General features: G+C 47.9%; 1 pseudogene; it reads left to right on the top strand.

The window, feature by feature from the left end:
* Nucleotides 1-2,400: 2,400 nt before the first annotated feature.
* On the top strand, nucleotides 2,401-4,388 carry LOC124517528 (60S ribosomal protein L7a-like; annotated as a pseudogene).
* The last annotated feature ends 1,419 nt before the right edge of the window (nucleotides 4,389-5,807 follow it).

The following is a 5,807-nucleotide window of genomic DNA, read 5'->3' as shown; positions in this document are numbered from 1 at the left end:
GTGGAGAAGCAAAAAATGGGGCTCCCCAACATTTAGACACGTTCGAGAATGATGAGCAGTGGCCAGCATGGCAGACTGGATAGAGGAGCAGTGAGACAGAAGAGCAAGAGACAGTGCTGCTCTAGGGGTGCCTGGGTGGCTCCGTCGGCTGAGGATCCGACTCTTGATTTTGGCTCTTGATTTTGTGATCCCAGGGTCATGGGATCAAGCCCTGTGACAGACTCTGTGCTGAGCATGGAGCCTGCTTGAGATTCTCTCTCTTTCTCTTTCTCTCTCTCTCTCTCTCTCTCTCTCTCTCTCTCTCTCTCTGTCTCTCTCTTCCCCTCTCTCCCTCTGCCTCTCCCCCCCCTCCCCATTGCCAAAAAAAAAAAAAAAAAGAAAGGAAAAGAAAGACTTTGCTGCTCTAGAGGCCGGGAGAAGAAAGTGTTTCAGGAAGGTAAGAATAGTCAGTGTGTAAATGCAACCGATAAGCTACGAGAGGCTGAGGGTCAACTGTTGGGTTGTCCACATGGAGGTCACTGGCAGCAACACTGTGGGTGGTTTTGGTGGAGTGGCAGGTACAAAGCCCTGCCCAGAGTGAATTCTAGGGAGAACCAAAGACAAGTAGGGACAGCTACCTTAGACAATTCCATCAGAGAAGTTTCTGAAAAGAGAATCAGGGATGATGGGCAGTATCCGAAGGGGAAGCCAGGTCAAAGAGAGGGTTTTTGTAAATGCGAGAAATTATAACAAGGGTGAATCCAGATGGTCCAGTGGAGGAAAATCCACAGGAGCAAAGGGTCTACCAGAGAAAGGCGAGGGAGCCATCCACACTCAGCCATCGAATACAACAGGCAAGATTCAAATACATGTGTGACGTTCTGAGTCTAGCACGGGACCAATTTCCTCATGAAGGCTGCTTTGTAACAGCAGCTCATATTCTGAGGAGAACCCAAGGGTACACGTTACATCAGTGACATGGAATTTCAGAGGAAAAGAAAAGGAAAATAATGCAAAAAACCTAGACACTTGCCCTACTTTCTCAAGAGCAGCTCTACAGTCAGCTGGCAATCTAAAAGCTCGGACCTTCAAGTCAGCCAATCATTCTGAACTGCTCTATCACAGACTATATTCTAAGGTGGTAAGCAATAGGTAATTGCATTTTTGTAACACATTAACTTGGTCAAGTTACCAAACTTTTTAGTTTGTGGGACTGAATATTGGCTCACACAAAAATGGTCAACTTGTCTGTTTTGCCTCACCCCAGGTGTGGGGCAGATGCTGTGCTTGCACAGCATATCATACTATCAGCATATAAAACTGTTCAGACAGAAAGTAGGTTAGTGGTTGCCTCGTCCTGGGGGTAAGAACGGGGTGTGAATACAAATGGGGAAGAGATTTCTTTTTTGGGGTGATGGAAATGTCCCATAATTGGATTGTGTCATGTATGTACAACTCTTTAAACATACTGAAAACCATTGAATTGGATACTTTAAACAGGTGAATTTTATGGTATATAAATTCTATCTCCTAAAACTTTTTTAAAAAGAGAGAGGGGGCAGGGGCGCCTGGGTGGCGCAGTCGGTTAAGCGTCCGACTTCAGCCAGGTCACGATCTCGCGCTCCGTGAGTTCGAGCCCCGCGTCAGGTTCTGGGCTGATGGCTCAGAGCCTGGAGCCTGCTTCCGATTCTGTGTCTCCCTCTCTCTCTGCCCCTCCCCCATTCATGCTCTGTCTCTCTCTGTCCCAAAAATAAATAAACGTTGAAAAAAAAATTAAAAAAAAAAAAAAAAGAGAGAGGGGGCATCTGGCTGGTTCAGTCAGTGGCACATGCGACTCTTGAACTCGGGGTTGTAAGTTTGAGACCCATGCTGGGTGTAGAGATTACTTAAAAATAAAATCTTAGGGCACCTGGGAGGCTCAGTCAGTTAAGTGATCAACTCCTGATTTTGGCTCAGGTTATGATCTCATGGTTTGTGGGATGGAGCCCTGCATTGGGTTCTGTGTGGATAGCGTGGATCCTGCTTGGGATTCTCTCTCTCCCTCTCTCTTTGCCCCTTCCCTGCTTGCATGCTCTCTTTCTCTCTCTCAAAATAGATAAATAAACCTAAAAAAAATTTTTTTAATAGAAAAACAGGGGCACCTGGTGGCTCAGTCATTTAAGTGCCAGACTTCAGCTCAGGTCATGATCTCACTGTTTGTGGGTTCAAGCCCTGCGTCAGACTCCATGCTGACAGCTCAGAGCCTGGAGACTGCCTTGGTTTCTGTGTCTCCCTCTCTCTCTGCCTCTCCCCTGCTCATGTTCTCTCTGTCTCTCTCAAAAATAAATGTTAAAAAAATTAACAATAAATAAGTAAATAAATAAATAATCTTGATATTACCTACAATTCTCTTTTCTTTTCTCTCTCCTCTAGCCATCCAAGATGCTGAAAGGAAAGAAGACCAAGGGGAAGAAGGTGGCCCTGGCCTCTGCTGTTGTGAAGAAGCAAGAGGCCAAGAAGCTGGTCACTCCCCTGTTTGAGAGAAGGCCCAAGAATTTTGGCATCAGACAGGACATCCAGCCCAAAAGGGCCTCACCAGCTCTGTCAAATGCCACGGGCTGCAGTGGCAAAGGACTATTCTCTATAAATGCCGAAAAGTGCCTTCCGTAATTAACCAGTTCACCCAGGCTTTGGACCACCAAACAGCTACTCAACTGCTTAAGCTGGCCCACAGATACAGACCAGAGAGAAAGCGAGAGAAGCAGAGATTGTTGGCCCAGGCTGAGATGAAAGCTGCCAGCAAAGGGGATGTCCCCACTAAAAGGCTGCCTGTCCTTCAAGCTGGAGTTAATACTGTCACCACCTTGGTGGAAAATACGAAGGCTCAGCTGGTAATGATTGTATATGATGTGGATCCCATTGAACTGGTTGTCTTCCTGCCTGCCCTGTGTTGTAAGATGGAGGTTCCCTTGGGGCAGCTGGGTGGCTCAGTCAGTTGAGCATCTGACTTCAACTCAGGTCATGGTCTCATGAACTGTGAGTTTGAGCCCTGCATCGGGCTCACCACTGTCAGTGCAGAGCCCATTTTGGATCCTCTGTCCCCCTCTCTCTCTGCTCCTCCCCTGCTGGTGCTCTCTCTCTCAAAAATAAAGAAACATTAAAAAAAAATGGTGGCGGTTCCCTGTGGCATCATCAAGGGGAAGGCCAGGCTGGGGCATCTGGTCCACAGGAAGCCCTGCACCGTTGTCACACAGATTAACTTGGAAGACAAAGGAATTCTGGCTAAACTGGTGGAAGCCATCAGAACCAATTACAGTGACAAATGTGATGAGATCTACCACCACCAGCCACCAGAGAGACAACGTCCTGGGTCCTAAGTCAGTGGCTTGCATTGCCAAGCTGGAAAAGGCAAAAAGAACTGGGCACCAAACTGGGCTAAGTGGATGCTGTTGAATTTTCTGTACATAAAAATAATAAAAAGTTCTCTTTCAAAAAAAAATCTTTAAAAATAAGTAAGTTACAAAAATAAAATAAACAGAGCAAACTGTTCTGTGAAGACCTGGGTCCTGTAGGAGGAGGTGGCTCAGAGGGGAGGCCACTGACCTCCAGCTCACTTCCTCCAGAGGCAGAGCCTATCTTCAGTGCTGCTGGAAACACCAGAGTCACTTGGCAGAAGCCAGGGCTCTGTCTAAAACGAGCCGCAAGAGCTCCTCAAACAAAACAAGGTCTAGCCCCTGGCGTGTTTGTGTGGTGGTTTAATCTATAATTACTTGACCAGTAATCCACAAAGATTTTTCTCAGCTAGTAATGACGCAGAGAAACTGAAGGGCTCCATAAATATCTGCCTTTTGCTCCTTTTCTTGCTACGACCTGCACCACCCCACCCCCAACTTTACACATGCCTTGCAACGTAAATAGCGTATGTCCTCCTTGTAAGTGGGATGAGGAGTTAATGATTTCTCTAGGATAGATAACATCGAAGGAAGGACCAGGTGAGAATGACCAAAGTTATCATAGGCATATTCCAGACCACCGGAGCTAGACGTCTCCATGCCAAGGCACCCTGACTCCAGGGAATGACACATGGGCCCCTGTCTTTGTTCTAACCGGTTAGAGGTTAGAACGTGCCTGAGAGGACATGTACACCAGGCACCATCCTCAGTAAAAACCCAAGACCCTGAACAAAGACAAGACTCACGCTCCTTTCCTGAGTCTCCCTGAAGCCCCATCTGTATCTGCTCCATATCTTCCATAAACTCTGCTCTCACTTCCTTCTGGCTCATGTTTGATTTCCATTCTTTGTGAAGCTAAGGACCCTCCTGGCTGGTCCTGTGACCCCCTCTGGGTCCTTGGACCTGGCCTGCCGGCATCAGAAAGAGCATGGTGCCCGGTGCTCTTTGATAAGGGTAGTGGTCTTCAGGGAGAAATAGATGGCGTTCACGAGGAGGAACAAGGCTGTGCTCATCCGACCACTTTGTGGTGCTCACTCCGTTCCAATTACATGGAGATTCCCATGTTCTCCCTTAAGGTTCAGCTCAGTTTTGGGTTTGCTCCTGACTATCTCAGGAGCTTTGAATCTCTGTCCCAATGCCCTGCACAGCAGGGTCCCCTGTGTGATGACAGTCCACCCCGTGGATTATAGGTCACTACTCCCGACATGCAGCTAGCTCAGCATGGTCCCCTCTAGAAACTGCCTGGGCTCTCTCTCTCAACACCGAACTACTAAAGGGAAGACAGCAAGCCTTGGCTGGCCCTTTCACTAACTGCCCCAAAACCTCAAAGGCCACACCTCTGGCGGCCTTTAACAGCACGAGGGCTCAGAGATGGCCTCAGGATATGGTGCTATTTGGCCAGGGGATAGCAGATCGTCTAGGTTTGGGAGGTAGGTTTTGTCTCCCTCTGGTTCTGGCTGTAGACCTCCTGAACTGTGCTGTCTCAGCCCCACCCCTCGATCTGCCATTGGCCTCTCTCGTTTACCGTTCTCAGGCTCCTCACGTCCTCACTCTTCACCATGCCCTGCACACTGCCATCTCAGACCACCACCATCCACATCCTTCTTTGTTCGATCTGGGCAGTTGAGAGCACAGACTCAAATCCTGGCTCCTCCTCTGATTCACGGAGCATCTCAGGCAGGGACTTCACCCATCTGTGCATCAGTTTCTTTGTCCATTGTGGGCGCTGAATGGGTTAATAGGAGGGAAGAGTTTTTTAGTGCAGGCCTGCGCCTGGCAGTAAAAGCGCAGTCTTTGCTAGCTCTTCCACGGTCAATGAACCTGCTCATTGCAATGCCTTTAGGGGATCTTCAGGTTTGGGGCACTTTCCAGCAGCCTTTGGTGTGGTTGTTTGTGGCCCAGGAGTTACAATTTTACTGCCAGAGATTTTTTTTTCCTCTTCTCTTTCGTGCTGTTGCCGAAGTTTGCAATTGCTGAGCTGCCAACTCTGGATAACAAACATGCTTTCTGTAGCTATTTGCGCTTATTCCAAGGGAAGCCCCTGCCAGGAGTCACTGTAGCTATCCTTGTCCCTGTGCTGTCCCCATTCCTCCTTGCCTCTCTATCACAGGACAGAGCAGAAAGTGTTGTGTGTCAGGCATCCACATTTGTCACCGCAAAACTCTCGTCTTGTGTAGGGAGTCATTTTCCCCTCCCTGTCCTAATTCTCTGCCCTTTTAAACCAGAGCTATTATTACTTCTAATTTGCATTGAATGGTCCCTTAGCAACCATCACACATTGAATGGGATATCAACTTGCTTCTAATACTGCTAGATTTACCAAAATCTTAGCTCCACCAGGGTATAACTTAAAATGTGATAAACAGAAACGTAAACAGCTTTCAGCACATCCACATA

Source organism: Lynx rufus, unplaced genomic scaffold (assembly GCF_022079265.1).
Source record: "Lynx rufus isolate CCGP_SWC_20201006 ecotype Redwood Valley unplaced genomic scaffold, mLynRuf1.p SCAF_22, whole genome shotgun sequence".
In the NCBI taxonomy this organism is placed as follows: domain Eukaryota; kingdom Metazoa; phylum Chordata; class Mammalia; order Carnivora; family Felidae; genus Lynx; species Lynx rufus.
Note: the sequence above shows the minus strand (reverse complement) of the source record. Positions and strands in the feature narration are given on the sequence as shown.